Source organism: Stegostoma tigrinum, chromosome 33 (assembly GCF_030684315.1).
Source record: "Stegostoma tigrinum isolate sSteTig4 chromosome 33, sSteTig4.hap1, whole genome shotgun sequence".
Taxonomy (NCBI): Eukaryota; Metazoa; Chordata; class Chondrichthyes; order Orectolobiformes; family Stegostomatidae; genus Stegostoma; species Stegostoma tigrinum.
The window spans coordinates 11,373,966-11,392,762 of record NC_081386.1 but is presented as its reverse complement, the minus strand read 5'-3'; positions in this window follow the sequence as shown (position 1 = coordinate 11,392,762).

The window sequence follows — 18,797 nt, the reverse complement described above, 5'->3', positions numbered from 1 at the left end:
AATGGATGGCAGACGGAAGCCATTCAGACCATCATATGTGCACATCAGGGCAAAATTTGTCTTGCTGCAAACAAGAACAAATCCTTCCAAATACTATCCCTCTTCAAGATACATAAATACCAGTGGACATCTGTTTGTTCATAACTGTTCCCATTTTCCTGCTGAAACTTCAATGGATTGCCTGCAAAATCTCTAACCAGGTGTGCATTTAGAATTCCCATTGCAAATTCATGATGGAACAAATACATCAGCTCCAAGGAGATTCCAATCTGATACTTAAAGTGATGCCATTTTCTATTGTATTCAACATTTATTGGAGCAGTTCTAATAGACAATGGTGAATTAACCAGTCAGTCAATAGACAACTAAAAATAATTGTATGCTTTGAAGAAAATCTTGCAAGTTAGTGGTTTGCCATCAAGATCTTGCTATTCCAATAAGTGATACAATATTTTCTCTTGGAGCTTTGTAAAATGTTAACTTTATAACTGGCACACATTTGTGCCATTCACAGTCCACACAGTATAAATTTCCCATAAAATGTTAAAGCTGAAAAAACCATTATCCCTAAAAATGATTGTGCTTTGCATCAGCATGTGATTCTGTTACAAGAAAAAGTCTGCATTCCATCTGATGGTGCATGCCACCCCCATATTGGATATGCTTTCAATTGAATTAAGTTGACAGGAGTAACTTTTGCATGAACACTTTATTCCAACAACTTCTTCATTCCCCTTTTGTTAGTCAAACCTTCATATGTCTGCACAGTATTTCTGGCATTTTCTGATCTTGTTTAGTTTTTCCAGCCTTCAATATTTACTTTTCCTTTTGCTTCATATATCATTGTTCCAATTTGAATCACTTTTGATGCATAATTGCTGTGGCACTGACATGAGAAAAATATGTGAATATATAATATGCACGGGCGTGTGTCGACTTCCCACATTTGCAGGTTGAAATCCACAATATGCTGGATATTCCAATGTGCTTGTATGTCTGTGATGATTCTCTTCAGTTTTTGGGTCAGTAAGTGAGGTGTTTGACCCTGACCAAATCCTTTATCCACTTCAGCAGCTTGGATTCAAGGAGTCAGGCTCAGGGGCTTTGAGGTATTTTGTCAGTTATAAACAGAAACAGTTTTTAGTAGGAATTTGCAGGTAATCTGCAGAGATCTCTGGTTTTCATTTTGTATAGTGTGACACTGTAGAAGAGATAGATGCAAAGACAAAATGAGAATGTTGCATGAAATATTTTTCATATTCTATTTCTAGGCATTTGAAACCTTATAATTTTTACTGTGTGGCTGGATGCTCTTTCTGGATTAGCTCACAACACCATCAATTTCATAAACAAGCAACCATGTCACTCAAAATGGCTCAGCCCTTATGATATTAAAAAGCTAACATTACTCAAAGAATTGCTCATCAGGCATCTTATCAAATGTCTGAGAAGCCTGAATGAAATGGCATGTTGTCACATGTCCACAGCCCATAATGCTTTAAGCAGGCAGACAAAAGAGCTTGAAAATGAAAGGATTAGGGCCACTGTTAGAACAGCAGACAAAGGCATGTCAATCAAACTTGCTGGTCATCTGACCACTAATATCGAATAATAATTATTAGGCAGCAATAGGACATCCTAAAGATTGCAAAGGTATCATGAAGTTTTTGCTTTGTTTAGCATTCTTCTCATTTTCATACAATCATAGAATGACAGAATGGTTTCTGCAGAGAAAGAGGTCTTTCAGCCTGTTGTGTTTCTGACACTGTCTGGAAGAACAATTCATTTAGACTTTACTCCCCCAACTCTTTTCCATAGACTTTTTTTTTGTATTTCGATAATTATCCAATTCCTTTTGAAAGCTATAATTGAATCAAACTCCACCACATGCTTATGCAATGCATCCCATATCCCAACCAATTACTGTGTGGAAATCATTTCCTTGAGTCATCATTGTTTTTCTCAACTTTTTTGGGTTGAGAAAAGGTTCTCAATCTTTTTGCCAATGGATACAGTTTCTCCCTATCTACTTTGTCTACACCCCTAATGATCTCGTATGTCTCTATCAAATCTCCTCATAATGCCCTCCTTTCTAAACAGCGCCAGCTTTTCAAATCTATCCATGTTATGACTTCTCTCATCCCTAAAACCATTCTCATTCTTATAAATCTTTCCTGCAACTTGTCTTCACATCCTTTCAAAAACATAATGCATAGCATTAGACAAAATATTCCACTTGAGGCTGACCTAATGTGTTATAAATGTTCAGCAATTTTTTTTGTTTTTGTTTGTACTGTATGCCTACATTTATAAAAGCCAGAATCTCAAATGCCTTATAAAGCCTCATAGATCCCTTATTTGCTTTTTTGACCCGCTGTGCCTCCGTCAACATGTACATGTACTTCTGTACATTTACCTCAGGTCTGTTTGCTCCAGCACCCTGTTTGCAACTTTATCCTTTATTTTATATCATCTCTTCACAATCTTCTTTCCAAAGGCTATCACTTCATACATTACATTATTTCATTTTCCACATGCACCCCAATGGGACCAAGCCATCTCCTCATAAAGTCTATCACTAGGCTCATCAGAGCTCACAATATTTCCAAGTTTTACTTCATCAATAAAGGTTGTCTTATTTTTTACTCTTTTTGTCCCAGTTACCCCAGTTTTTCTTGTTGAGTTCAGACACCTTAGGCATGTGCGGACATATTTTGCAAATTTTGACCTTGACTGCAGCTTTATGAGGAGAAGGTATTAAGATTTCAAAAGTGGAGACCACAGAACCCACACGACTTTGTGTCCATGGGCAGAATCTTATAGATGCTTCACGTGATGTCAGGAAAAACTAGCTGCATCTTTTAGTTTAATTCCAGCTGCCAAGGCAAGATTCTCACTAGGCAGTAGCAAGTTGCCTGTTAAGGGGATTATCGCTTGTGAATAGCCTTATTAATGGCACACCTTGCAGCAATATGCAGCTTTCTATTGTATTATACAGTGCGATCAAAATAGAAGCTGAGATACAATTCAGAGCAGGTATCTGGTGATGTGAGTCCACCATTTGCTCCAAAGTACCTCCATTTTGGACATCAGGCACCACCTTCTCAGTGTATACTTGATTGGCATCAGCCACAAGCTCCCCATGTCCATGGACCTTGAAATCTGATGTGTGCCAGATTCTAAAAAGCTTCATGGTACATCTTCAATTCACTTAGATTGTGCTTCTGCACTTCAGTGTTGCATCTTGGGACATAACGATGTGTATCACTGAGAAGCTGCAGCAAGGATACTGTGCACTCAGGGGCACACACCCAGCTCATGGACTGGACCTGGCCACACCTCTGGGCTGTTTAAATCCTCCCTTATTGCTTGTTCACTGTAAATCCAGCTGGACGTTCACATTTAGCCTGTCTTGTTTTGCTTTGAGTTGACATTTGGCCCTCAGCCAAAGGTACAAAGCTCACAACAATTGGTGTTCAGGTGTGTTTAAGCCAGACCAAAGCCAGAAAGCTTGTCATGACTGTTGGCAGTCCATCAGTGAAGTCAAGGGAAATTGTATTCAGTCAGAAGTCCCGACGTAATTAATCAAGGGTGGCCATCAATACAAGTCCAGAGGTTTGGACGTAGTCAGTCAATTACTCTACTGTTGGGCTAGGGACCAGTGCGGCCAGTGACCAAATTGCAAGCCCAGTCAGACGATGTGGAAGCCCCCTACATTGATCTACTGCAGGATCTTTGAACAAAGGCTGTAATATTTAATATTTATTAAATATAATAAATAAATATATTTTAAAATACATTTCTTATTTTTTTCTATCTTACACTATTAATAGCAATGACATAATGTAGCTTTTTTTTCTTTATTTCTCTATTTTGTATCAAAGGTATGTATCAAGGTACTTTGTACCTAAGCTGAGACACTGTAAATTTTTTTACTGTACTCCTGTACTTGGGTGCACATGACAATAAACCTAATTCTAATTCTAATTCGAATTCTACTCAGTAGAGTTAGGATGTTGTCCTTATAGTGGGTGAGCAGCTGAATGTCAAGCCGTCCACCACACAGTTTGAATCTTTCTGCCCTATTGTGAGCTGTTTTCCTTCTGGATTGAGAGAGAGGCAGGTATTGAGATAGACAAATGTAAGTGAGCGCTGGGGTGCAGGTGGGTAGATGTACCAAGGGAATGTGTGGGGAGCGGGGAGAAACAAGCAGGGGGTTGAGGTAGGTTAGAACAAGTGAATCAAGATGTTGTTGGTATTAATGAGAGTCATAAATCATATGCCTTAGTGAAAGGTGAGTACACCAGCAGACATAGAGCGAATGTGAGCTATCAGAGAGAAATGTTGGCAATTTCACTGGTGGAGTGAAGAAAGGTCATTGGCCTTCTTCCTACATCGCTGGGCATTCCTCCAGATGGTTGAGACTGCATTAACACGAGTGGCAACCTGAGACCAGGTTGGCAAGGTCTTGGTCTCATGGCCTCCTCTGCTGGTTGAGGGGGTATGGGCATCCCACTGTCCAGCAGGCCCTTCAAGTGCCTGTCCATAAAGTGGGGCACTAATTTTCCCTCTCTATCATGTCTGGAGTAAACGTTAGGAAGCATACAGGGCAGCTCTGACTGATATTGCTTATCAGGCATACAACAGCTTTTTAAATATGGTGCCAGGTGTGTCCAGGTAGTGGCAATTTGTTCTGGGTGCAGCAAGTATTAGAATGGTGCTGGAGTTAGTCAAGACTGATACAGTAGGAATAGGATTAGTATTTAATGAGGTGAGTTTGGTAAGTTGCGTTAAGAAGGCCCATTAGGCCTCATTAGAGAAATCATCTATTGAAAATCATCCATCAAACTGACATCCTCTTATGGTGCAGTGGTAGTGTCCTTACTCCTGAAAAAGAAGGACTGGATTCAAGGCCCTCCTGTTCTAGAGGCATGTAATCATCTCTGAACAGGTTGATCAGAAAAATAGGTAGCCAAAAAAAAGTAAGATTCAGCCTGCAGGTAGTTCTCCTATGGCATGATGGTTGTGTTTTAGTGTGACCTCACGCTATAGAAAATCATCATAGAAAATCACATTATAGGAAAATTGCCATACTGTACAACAGAAAGCTCATGTTATCCAAAGAGCATCCACTATTCATCAATTGTGTTACAGCCAATTCGCCTTAACAAAAAAACATATTACACTAAAACAACCTGTATGTGGAATCACAGTATTCTCTGTCCACGTGAAGCAACAGGAATCTCTGTTCATGCAACACCTGTGGAACTCTATACCTGTGGATGCTGTAGAACTCTGTCTCCATGTGAATTTGGAAGGTCCTCTGTTCATTTGAAATTTTTTCACTTTCTTGGCTATATTGTAATGAAATGATGAAGGCTAGAAGCAGAAGCAGAAGCAGGCCATTGAGTCAGCTCCAACATTCAATGAGATTATGGCTGACCTGATAATCTTCAATTCCATTTCATTCCTGATTCCCTTACTGATTAAAAATCTGTCAGTTTCAGCTTTCTATATACGAAGCATCCCAGCCCCTACAGCCTTCCGTGGTAAAGAACTACATAGATTCACAATGTTCAGAGAAGGAATTCCTCCTCATCTCTGTCCTAACTGGGTGACTCCCTTGCTCTGAGATCATACCATCAGTCCCTGGAGTTTGCCACCGGGGTCACAACATTTCTGCTTCTACCCTGTGAAGCCCCCTAACAATCTTACACATCTCAATAAGGTCACCTTTCAGGCTTCTAAACTTCAATGCATACAAGCCCAGACTACTCAACTTCTCATGAGATAAGCCCTCCAAACCTGGAATCAACTTGGTGACCTTCGATGATTGCCTCCAGTACCAGTATATCTTTTCATAGATAAGAAGACCAAAACTATTTGCAGCATTCTAGGTGTAGTCTAACTGGTACCTTACATTATTTTGGCATCATTTTCTTCTATTTATGCTAATTTTCTTTGAAATAAAGGCCTACGTTCCCTTTGCTTTCTCTAGCGTTCGCTGATCTTGAGTGCTAACATTTTGTGAGATGTCTGCAGTCATTCTCTATTTGAATAACATTCAGCTCTTCTATTCTTCCCACCAAGGTGCATGGCCTCACTTTTTCCTAAGTTGCATTTCATCTATTAAGACTTTGCTCACTCGAGCATGGGAACTCACTGATGTGAATAAAGAAGTCATAGAACAATTTTCCTGATCTGAGATATGCCTTTGGATTGATAGGCTGAATCCTACCCCAGGGACAAATGGAGATCAGAGGTCAAATTGAATTTTGCACTTATACCCATCATTGTAGCCATATCTGAGATAACAAGGTGTTGAGCTGGATGAACACAACAGGCCAAGCAGCATCAGAGGAGCGGGAAAGCTGGCGTTTTGGGTCTGGACCCTTCTTCAGAAATAGGGGAGGGGTAGGGGATTCTGAAATAAATAGAGTGAGAGGGGGAGGTGGATAGAAGATGGAGAAAGGAGAAGATAGGTGGAGAGGAGACAAACAGGTTAAAGAGGCAGGGATGGAGCCAGTAAAGGTGAGTATATGTGGTGAGTTAGGGTGGGGGTTGGTCAGTGAGGAGGGAGGGGCGGGTAGGTGGGAGGGAAGATGGACAGGTCAAGGAGGTGGGGATGAGGCTAGTAGGTAGGAGGTGGAGGTGGTGGTTGGTCAGTGAGGTGGGAGGAACGGATAGGTGGGAGAAAAGTCGGACAGATCACAGAGGCAGGGATGAGTTGGGCTGGTTTTGGCATGAGTTTGGAGGTGGGGAAATTTTGAAGCTTGTGAAGTCCACATAGAGACTGTACAGCTGCAGGTTTCCCAAGTGAAATATGAGGTGCTGTTCCTGCAACCTTCGGGTTGCATCGTTGTGACACTGGACGAGGACCAGAATGGAGATATCTTCCAAGGAGTGGGAGAAGGAGTTGAAGTAGTTTGCGACTGGGAGGTACAGTAATTTGTCACAAACCGAATGTAGGTGTTCCACAAACATCAGCTTTCCTGCTCCTTTGATGCTGCCTGCTGTGCTTATCCAGCTCTATACCTTGTTATCTCAGATTGTCCAACATTTGCATTTTCTACTATCTCTTAGAGTCACATCTGTTTGGATTCCCACTGCCCTGACTGAAAAGATTATGGAAGTCCATCAGAGTCTCTTTCCATATGTGGATAAGAAACTACTGGCTGCTAAACACAGGTTGATAATTCCATGGAATGAGCATTCAGTACAGCCTGCAAACTCTTCCAATCCCTCGAATGTCTGTTCTCTAAAGAAAGAGTATAGAACCTCTAATTCATTAATATCGTTAAATATAACACTTGTCATCAAAACTGGATCAGATGTGATCCTCAAACACTTGTCAGCTGTAGATGGTACAGTCAAAACAGAAGCACTCCTGGGTCCAAGTGTGAAGATGACGCACAAGTCTGAAATCACTTTACATCAATAAAAAACACAAAGTGACAACCAAACAAAGAAGCCACATCATAGAATCATAGAACACAGATTCAGACCCTTCTGTCCAATCAGTCCATGCCAACCGTAGTCCCAAACTAAACCAGTCCCATCTGCCTGCACTCCAAACCTTTCTTATACATATACTTATCCAAATGTCTTTTAAACTTTGTAATTGTACCTGCATCCACCATTTCCTTTAGAAATTCATTCCACACATGAACCACTCGCTACGTAAAAAGAAATGCTGCTCTTTTTTAAAAAATCTTTCTCCACTCACCTGAAAGATATACCCCCAGCCTTGAAATACCCCACCCTGGGGAAAAGACACCTACCATTCACCTTATCTATACCCCTTATGATTTTATAAACTGCTATAAGTTCACATTTCACCCTCCTACGCTCCAGTGGAAAAAATCCCACCGTATTTAGCCTCTCCTTACAACTCAAACCCTCCATTCCCACCAACATCCTGGTAAATCTCTTCTGAACTTCTCTAGCTTAATAGTATCCTTCCTGTGACAGGGCAATGAGGACTGGACACAATATTCCAGAACAGGCTTCACGAACCTCTTGTACAACCTCAACGTGACACCCCAATTCTTATATTCAAAGTACTGAGCAATGAAGGCAAGCCTATTAAATGCCTTTTTAAGCATTCTGTCTGCATGTGACACAAACTTCAAAGAATTATGTGCTTGAAACCCTAAGCCTCCCTGTTCTAATAACTGTTATAATTATCCACAAAGAGTGAAGCAAGAACCCTACTCTTCCAAGGTAAACTTTATGGACAAAAGTAATTTCCGAGGCGCTATTAGTCTAAATAGTTACAGTTCACAGGATGGAACACAGATTCTGAAGAATGTTATACACATCAGAATGGAATGAGTAAGTGTAACCAGCGATTAATCAAGTTAAATCACTCCAATTCATCCAGCACTGAAATTGTGAATATATTTGCTATTTCGCTTACTCAAAATGAATGATAGCACAATAAACCACCTTCAATACTGTTGTAAAAATAATGCTAAGCTCTGCATGGCTATAAACCTAATGAATATAAATGCCTTTATCATGTCAAAAGACTGCACATCTTCCAGTTATCTAACAACTGTTACTGAACCCAAAGGCAATAAAGACATGTGCAACACTCTATGTGATGAAAGGAAAAATGGATCATTATTAAACTGTTGTATCATAAATCTGAACACTTTGCTCCTTGGTTTTAGGTTTGGCAATACAAACATGATAGTTTGGATTTTTCACAATCTTATGATCCCTGTGGTAAAGACTTCTTCTTTACCAACAGAAGATTTTTTCAGCACTAAGTAAAGGCGATTTCCAGCATCCAGCAGCAATGATGGAAGGTAGAAAGATAAACTGCCGATCACATTGTAGTATTTTCACATGGAGCACACCTGCTGTTAAAACTATTGAATCTCTTTAACCTTAAACTTAAAACTAGTGATGGTGAAACAAATTCTAATAATTGGATCATAGATAGAAGCTAAAATAAATTTAAAATACTTTTAAAAGGCTATCACATTATAGATTAATGAAACAAAAAAATACTGCAAATGTTGGACATATGAAACAAACAAAAGCAGAAAGTATTGGAGAAATTCAACAGGTCTAGCATGAGCTGTGGAGAGTAAACACTATTAACATTTCAGTCCAGTGACCCAAGAAATATGTTGCTATTTATTATAGTGGTGAAACTTACAAATAAAACACAAACTCACAAATAAAAAAAATCCATAAATATAAAATTAGTTTTTCATGACTAGAATATGTAGTTAGCACTCTGCTTAGATCACAGTTACACCTTGCTTTTTAAGGTGAAACATTGTCAAGCATTTCTACAGTGGAGAATGTACAAATTCTTTTCAGTCTAATGATTTCCTATTGGCTGCAGTCTTGGGGGACCTCAATAACACACCATTTGAGTTTAGAAACACGAAAAGCAACTTCTGGAGTTCTGCATTAACCTGTATAAATGTGCACTCATAAAGTTGCTGTGAATTTTGGTTAGAATTATGATGGTGAAAGTCTGGAGGATGAGTAGCGAGATGCACTTCCAGTGATTTTGCTCATGATTGGAAGACATGGCCCTTGAGGTTTGCTTCAGTTCAATGACTTCCATTGGTTTTAAATGTTCTTGATTTCTGTTTTCTTGTAGGTAGCATCTTCATCAACCCCCATTACCTTAGGTACTGCTCACTAACTCATGTCACTGTTCACAGCCTTGATATTGCTCACCTCTCAGTGTCAGGGTGTGGGATAAGTGGAGGCATTTCTAGGATAACAATCTGTGACTAGTGGAGTGCCACAATGGTCAGTCCCGGGACCATAATTATTTACAATATGTGGTAATGATTTGGAAGAGAAAAGTAAATGTACTGTAATCAAATTTGCAGATGAACATAAAAATAAATGGGAAGGCAAGTGATGATGATCACACAAAATGTTTGTAGAGAGATTTAGACAGGTTGGACAAATGGCAAAAGCTTAGCAGATGGAATATTAAGTGAAAAATGTGAAGTTATGCACTTTAGCAGGAGGAGATGAAAATTATTTGAATTGAGAAAAGTGCAGAAATTGGGATTTGGGTGTCCTTCTGTATGAATCACAAAAAATACACCAGATTCAACAGGTTATGGGAAAGCAAATGGAATTTTGGCCTTTATTTCAAAGAGAATGGAATATAAGAGCAGTGAGATTTCTCAAAACTACACAAGGTACTAATCAAACCACAGGTGGAATACTGTGACAGTTTTGGTTCCCTTATCTGCAAGTAGACTTACTGGCATTGGAGGCAGTCCAGAGAAGAAGGGCTGACATTTATAGATGTGAACAGTAAACCAACAGAGCAGAAAGAAACTTGCACCACAGCCATAACGCTTGGTGATTATGCTGCATTGTTTAATAATGGCCTGCCCATTTTTGCCAACATTTCACACTAATTATATGGGCAGCATATTATCAGAATCAGTATTTAGCTTTTGCCCAATTTCGGCAGTTGCCCAACCTGCATATTATTGAAGTGAGTGCAGGGTGTGGTCTAGACACCCAGCATAAGTTATATGCCCACTATACAAAAGTACACCCAGCATGGGTATGCAAGAACCAGACTTTGTCTCAGAGCTTTAACAGAGATTTGTGTGCATTGAAACATCAGCCAAGGGTTTGGCAGACACTGCACTTGCATTGGCAGAAGTCAACTGTATGCACTTCATCCATGGGGACCATCAAATGTAGATAACGCATTTCAAGAAGAACCTCAACCTTAGAAACAACTTATCAAATGATAGTTTAACAACTGCAAACAGCCATTCAAACATAACGATCTCAGGTAAAAGATAGGCTTATTTCGAGATTGACTAATGCTCATATTAAATGTTGATGCTGATTGGCTCGCCAAGCTGGTTTGTTGTTTTGCAGATGTTTTGTTTCTATGCTTGGTAACATCCTCAGTGCAGCTTCCACTGAAGTATCAGTGTGTTTTCCCACCTGGCTTTTAAACTCTGAAGTCTGTTGAGGTGGATTGCCTCACTTCAGGTTTTCCTTCGTAGTGAAATGTATATGGGTTGAGTTCAATGTGTTTATTAATAGTCTGCTTTGTGGAGTGCCAAGCTTCCAGGAATTCTCATGCTTGTCTCTGCCTAGCCTGACCCAGGATCAGGGTGTTGTCCCAGTCGAAGTCGTGGTTCTCCTTGTCCATGTGGATTGAGATGAGTGAGTATTGGTTGTATCGTTTTGTAGCCAGTTGGTGTTAATGTACTCTTGTTGTTAGTCTCCTTCCAGTTTGTCCGATATAATGTTTCTCGCAGTCTCCGCAGGGGATTTTGTAGATGACATTGGCCCTGTCCATGGCGGGGAGTGGGTCTTTAGTTCGGGTGAGCAGTTGTCGTAGGGTAGTCATGGCCTTGTGTGCCACTCTGATGCCTAGTGGTCACAAGACCAACACACCCCGATCTTGTGGTGAGTCCGACATGTTCCTGTGTGTTGAGTGTGTTGGGGTGTGTAAAATCTTTCTGATGCTGGTACTGTAGGTATCGTCTGACCCAGTTCTTTGGATATCTATTATCCTTGAACACTTGGAAGAAGTATTCCTCCTCCTCTTGGCGTAGTTCTGTGTTGCTGCAGTGTGTTGTTGCCCTTTTAAATAGTGTTTGGGCGTAGCTTCATTTGTGTGTGGTGGGATGGTTACTATTGAAGTTCAGTACCTGGTCTGTGTGTAGCTTTTTGGTGTACTTTCATTTGCAGTTCCCCATTCGTCTTGTGCTCTACCATGACATCCAGGAATGGGAGCTGTTTGTTCTTCTCCTTCTCTCTGGTGAATTTTATTCCAGTGAGGGTGTTGTTTATGAGTTCGTGTGTCTCTTCTAATTTGCTCCGTTTAATGAGGACAAAGGTGTCATCTACGTAGCATATTCACAGTTTAGGTTGGATTTGTGGAAAGGCAGTCCCTTCCAGTCTTTGCATCACTGCTTCTGCTATGAGTCCGGAAATATGTGGTTCTGTGGGTGTCCCATTGATTTGCTCGTATGTTTGGCCATTGAAGGTGAAGTGGGTGGTCAGTCATAGGTCCAATATTTTGAGGATGTTGTCCTTGGAGATGGTTTCACTGGGGTTGTGTTCTTGTTCCAGTAGTGTTGTCATTGTTTCCCTTGCTAGTGGTATGTCTATTGATGTGAATAGGGCGGTGGCATCAAATGATATCATGGTCTCTTTGTCCTTTATCTTTATGGAATTGAGGAATTCTTGGGCTGAGTGGATAGAGTAGGCTGATTTGTTGACTAGGTGCCTGAGTCTTCTTTGTATTTTATGGCTAATCTGTGCAATGGAGTGCCTGGTAGGGAGACTATGGTTCTGAGGGGTCTTCCGGCTTGTGCTCCTTAGGGAGGCCATAGAATCGGGGTGTGTTGGTTCCTTCAGGTTTCATTTTTAAGAAGTCTGTTTTGTTGATCTGTCCAGTTTGTTTAAGTCTTTGTAGCGTGTATAGGATTTTGTTGCCTAGTGGTGGTGTTGGGTCAGTCTGTACTGGTCAGTGTGTGTTCTCGTGCGCGAGCAGTGCTTCTGCCTTGGAGATGCAGTCCTTTTTTTATTCATTATCACTGTCATGCGCCCTTTGTCTGCAGGTAGTATAGTGATGTTCTTGACCTTCTTTGATCTGTCCAGGGCTTGCATTTCCCGTGTGTTGAGGGCGTTGACTTCACTCCTTCTGGTTCGTATTGGGACCACTGTCTGTCTTATCGTTTGTTATGTTTCTTCGTTGATATTGTTGGTGTTGAGTGTGGCTTCCAGTGTAGCTAAGAATTCTGTTTTGTTGGCATCCCTGTAGTAGTAGTTCAGTACGCGGTTGAGAATGACATTTTCCGTGTCTGTCAGTTTCCTGTCGGAGAGGTTTCTTATCCACGTGTCTGTTCTGTTGTAGTTTTTGTGGGTAAGTGTGGCTAGCTTATCTTGTGGGGCCTGTCTTTTATTGGCTCTTTTCTTGGCTTTTCCTTGGCTGATGTTAATGGCTCCTTCCATGTCAGTAGTCCAGTCTTCATTGGTAGCTTCCTGGAATAACGTTTTTTGGCACCTATTTGTGAATTGTATTTGTGAAGCCGGTTATGTGCATCATTTATTATTACGCTTACCATCTTGTGGCTGTTTTGTTCTGCTGTTATCCGGGCTTGTGGGTTGTTGATGGATGGTTTGTACTTCACACTGCTTGGTAATACCTGGTTCCTGAGGCATCCATTAGGAAGTAGAGTTGTTTGCAGGTGGCACTCTCTCGTTTGGTGTAGTTTCCCCATTTTCTTGTCAATTTGAGCATGTTGTGCCCGTAGGTCGGGAGGGTTTTGGAGTAGATCTGTAGCTCGGGTTGTGGATGTTAAGGTTGGTTGGCTCACCAAGCTGGTTTGATGTTTTGCAGACATTTCGTTACCATACTTGATAACATCCTCAGTGCAGCCTCCAATGAAGCATCGGTGTTTTTTTCCTGCCTGGTTTTTAAACTCTGGGGTCTGTTGAGATGGATTGCCTCACTTCCGGTTTTCCTTCACAGCAGAATGTATATGGGGATGAATTCAATGTATTTATTAATAGCCTGCTTCGTGGACTGCCATGCTTCCAGGAATTTCATGCTTGCCTCTGCCTACCCTGTCCCAGGATCTGGGTGTTGTCCCAGTTGAAGTCATGGTTCTCCTTGTTCATGTGGATTGAACTCAGTCCCATATACATTCCACTACAAAGGAAAACCGGAAGTGAGGCAATACAGCTCAACAGACCACAGAGTTTAAAAACCAGGCGGGAAAACACGCAGAAGCTTCATCAGAGGCTGCACTGAGCATGTTACTAAGCATGGTAATAAAATGTCTGCAAAACAACAAGCCAGCTCGGCGAGCCAACCAACCTCAACACCCACAACACAAGCTACAGATCTACTCCAAAACCTTAGAGCTCATATTCCATGTTTAGAAATTGCTTTTCTGCATAAATTGCACCTGGAGGTTGCGAAGAGTCTCATCAGCAAGTCATTGACATGGTCAAGTATTTTTTAATTACACCCATGCCTGGGGAATCACAGCTTCTAAAGATGTAGAATTGCTTGGTGAAACTTAAAGTCACCTGGTAAGAGCCTGAACAATTGAATGTCAAACAAGTATTGGAGTTTCCTTACCAGCTCAGTGAGACTCCTAGTCTAAATGCTCAGCTGTTAGTCACCACTCAACAAGATCGAGCTTTGGAGACTGTGGCCCTTCTGCTGTTGTGGTGTTATCCCTACTCCTCAACCAGGAGGCCCAGGTTCAAGTCCCGTCTGCTCCAGAGGTAGGCAGTACCACCTTTGAACAGTAAAAGTGAAACAAAGAACTGCAGATGTTGAAGATCTGAAACAGAAATTTTGGTTAAACTTCTTCAGAACTGAATGTCACTGGACTCAATACATTAATTCTGCTTTCTCCCCACAGATGCTGCTAGACCTGCTGAGTTTCTCCAGCAATTTCTGTTTCGTTACCATCCTTGAACAGGTTGTTTCGGAAAGTATTGCAGACTGAAAACTAAAACGTCAAGGAAGTTTTCCAAAAAAACTGTGTAGAAACAATTAATGTTCTGATACATTTGGCGCATCAAAGTACAAAGGATCCTGACTCGCGAACACTCAAATTTACGAATGAGATCCCATACTACTATGAATTTTAAGAATGCGATTTGTCAACATTCTCTTGTACTTATGAGCAGCTATTTTATATTCTGCTGTATCGTGCTCCAACTTGTGTACAAATTGACTTACAAATGCACTCAGGAACAGAACCTATTCACAACCCAGGGACAGTAATGGATAAAGACTTCCTTTTACAGAAATATCTAGAGCTCTAAGATCACCCCAAACTACAGTTGAGGAGAATCTTCTATATAATTAATCAATGACAATCTTGTGCTTTAAGAAGAAAATCCTTAGAGAGGGAACAAAAATCTTTGTTTAAGCTTACAGAAGAATATTGTGGAGAAACTAGCCCTGGTTAACGACAGAAATCACGACAAGAATAAAGGATGACCTTTTGAAAAAAGTTTAGAAATTCATTGTGTCAAGACCCACACATGACTAATGTGTAACTGACTAATTTAATCATGAAGATAGTTATTTTGTCTCTATGACTACTACCTGAGATAAAAGAAACTCACACCAGGTTTCATTAATCTCCAAGGAAATCAAAACTTCTCAGTTATAACCAATATACCCTTCAAAAAGAAACAAAATTGATTATTAAGATGAAATCTTAAGCTATATTCTTTTTAAAACCAAACAAGCCAAATTCATTTACATACAGAATGGACTAAACAGGTAGTTTGCAAAAATATCATGTATGACAAATATAGGCAAAAAGGGACAAATTCTGTGGATCTAACCTACAGGAATGGAATGAATTGACTTTCTCACTGTTTTTTCTTCCACTCACAAAGGAAGAGAGAGTGAGACAGAGAGACCTGGCCTCTTTGCAGACTTTTGGAAATTTATATACAACTTTTCACTCAGTTATGTGACAAACTGCAACTTAGATTTAATTCAAAAGCAGTTGCTGGGCAGTTTTCTTTCTGCCCAAATGCACTTGGTGTCAGCCAGTCTTACAAAAGTATTCCATCCAGTTCTCCAGAGGTTGCATGCCCTTATGGAACTGATAAGTGAACACTACACGGTTGCACCTTTCCTTTGTGTTGTAAAAAAAAATCCAAGAATTCAAGCTTCAACTTTCACGATCTGATTGTAACATGCTTAACTCTGAACCTGCTTTCTAAGCCTCAATTAAAGAAGACAAGCTAAACATTTCTTTTGAATTGCCCCCATCTGTTACCAGCTACTCTGATTATAGGTGAAACTATAATTTTTACTTCAGTCAAATCATTACCTATATATCAACTCTGTCCATGCGCAATTTCTGAACCACTCCTACTAGCAATGTTCCAGACATCAAGTTACATTCCAAGTCACGTCTGTACAAAGAAACAGGTATATAATCTTCACTTATCCAGTTTATTGAACTTTATCTTTTCAATGGACTCTCTGGAGGAAAATCTACGCCCTTCTCCAGAAAAAGAGTTTGAGTAGCTTTTGTGCCACTTAATAGAGTTATGGGTTTAACTGTGTCATTTGAAGAAAAGTAGGTTACCTTTCTTTTCAACAAAATTCTTTACACCTTTTATCTACTATATTCACCTCCCCTTTGTCTCCATGGTTGCAAGATGGCCCTGACCCAAGGTGACTCTTTGCAAGCTCTCTACTGCAGATTACTCTTACATATCTTACAATTGTTCTGCTCTTTTAAACCTCAATTCTATGTCTGTTAAAATGACTGACAATGTTCTCTTAAATCTACTTGTGGGACTGAATGTTCTATGATCGTCCAGGCCTGATTATCAACATTGGGTCCGTAAGCCTAGAGCAAACCTCTCGGCTTCCTGCAGGCCTGCCCATCCTAGCCTCAAGGAAGCCTAGAACTGAGGCCCAACCGGCCCAGGAATGATACCTGACTCTGTAGTGACCAGACTCTGAGGAGGCCCAACCAGCCAGAAATGACAACCAACATTAAGGAAACTGCACAAAGCGGAGGCCCAACAGAACCAACTGCAAGAGTCCCTGGAGTGTTCGTAGCTGAAACCCATGCCCAGGGCCATATCAGGAACATACACTTACCTTCTGGATCAGAGGACTTCCATCACCGATGCCCAAGTTTGACCAGAAACAGACACCTTACCAGGAAATGTGGGAGATGCACTAGCTTGCAGTTGAGACTAAACCAACATGGTTTCAAGTTTCCCCTGATAACAAGGTGTAGAGCTGGTTGAACACAGCAAACCAAGCAGCATCGCAGGAGCAGGAAAGCTGACGTTTCGGGCCTAGAAGAACGGTCTATGCCCGAAACGTCAGCGATCTTGCTCCTATGATGCTACTTGGCCTGCTGTGTTCAACCAGCTCTACGCCTTGTTATCTCAGATTCTCCAACATCTGCAGTTCCTACTATCTCTGAAACAATTTCAAGTTCCCCCTCCTTGGCAAATGTCCAAGCCATTGAAAACAAACTAGATGAACTTAAAACAAGGCTTACCTTCCTTTGGGAACTGAGATTGCTGTGTGCTCTATTTTGCAGAGATATGGCTCTCTCCTGTTACACCTGACTGTGTCTTACAACATGAAGCTTTCTCTACATATCGGATGGACTGCACAACATCCTCGGGCAAGGCAAGGTATGGTGGGGTCTGTCTCCTAACCAAAAACTCCTGGTGCTCAGGTGTGGTGACCCTGGCAAGTTACTGCTCCCATGACCTAGAATATCTAAACCTCAAGTGCAGTCCCTACCACCTGCCTTTGGAGTTCACGGCTACTATCCTATCAGGAGTCTTCATACCATGCCATGAAGTGGAGTGCTTTTGACTTCAGTTAGAATACCCTGAGGTCTTATTCAGTGCGGCTGGTGACCCCAACCAGGCCAACCTTAAGCATGTGCTCCTGAAATACCATCAGCATGCCTCCTGTCCCACCAAAGGCCTGGCCATCCTGGACCATTGCTACACAGCCATCAAAGATGTCTCGTGCTCCATACCCTGCACTTTGGAAGATCAGATCACAACGTTGTGTTGCTCTTCCGGCTTACAAACAGCAATTGAAACATGAGTACAGAGAGTAGCACTGTCTGTAGTTACTATGGGATGACATAGAATTGGTGGATTGGTCCATATTCAAGAACTCAATGGCCCATCTAGATGAGTATGCCACTCCTACTACCAGACTGCATTAGCAAGTATGTAGAAGATTGCATGCCAAAGAAGTCAATCCGAATGTTCCCTAATTGGAAAACATGGATGCGCTGGGAGAACCATTGCCTACTGAAGTCCAGGCGTGTGGCATTCAATTCAGGCAACCCTGATCTTTACAGGGGATCCAGATACAATCTCCAAAAGGCCATTAGGGGCACCAAGAGCTAATACTGGACTGAGCTAGAGACCTAATCTAACCACATGGCTACCTGCTGTTTGTGGCCAGGCCTACATGACATAATTGGCTGCAAAGCAAAGCAGGGCATAACTTTCCTCAATTAAATGCATTTCACACTCTCTTTGAACAGAAGGCCAGTGAAACAGTGTACCCTGCCCCGACAGCCTTGGATGCACCTGTTCCCTCAATCACTGCTGCAGACATCAGATCAACCTTTCGAAGAGTAAACCCTTGGGAAGCAACTGGCCCAGATGTAGTCCTCAGCCATGCTCTAGGATCCTGTACGGACCAGCTGGTGGGAGAATTGACATCTTTAACCTCTTTTTACTGTGATCTGAAATCTCCACCGGCTTCAAGAAGGCCACCACCATCCTGGTACCAAAGAAAACTCACGCAGCTTGCCTCAATGAATACCGCCTAGTGGTTTTGGTCTCTATAATTGTTAAAGTGCTTTGTGAGGTTAATCTTGGCTCATATCAACTGTGGCCTCCCAGTCTGCCTTGATCGTTTTCAATTTGCCAGCTATCACAATAGGTTCATGGCAAATGCCACCTCCCTGGCCCTACACTCATCCCTGGAACATATGGATGACAAGGGTACCTATGTCAAATTCTTACTTATTGAATACCACTTCACCTTTAACACTGTAATTCTGACCAAACTTTTCTCCAAACTTTGAGGCCTAGGTTTCTGCTCTGCTCTCTGCAACTGGATCATTGGCTTTCTGGACCATAGACCGCAATCAGTGAGAATAGGCAACAACACCACCTCCCTGACAATCCTCAACACCTCTTCATACTGTGTACTCAGCTCCCTACTATATTCCCTGTACACTCATGAATATGTAGCTAAATTTCAAACTAACACCATC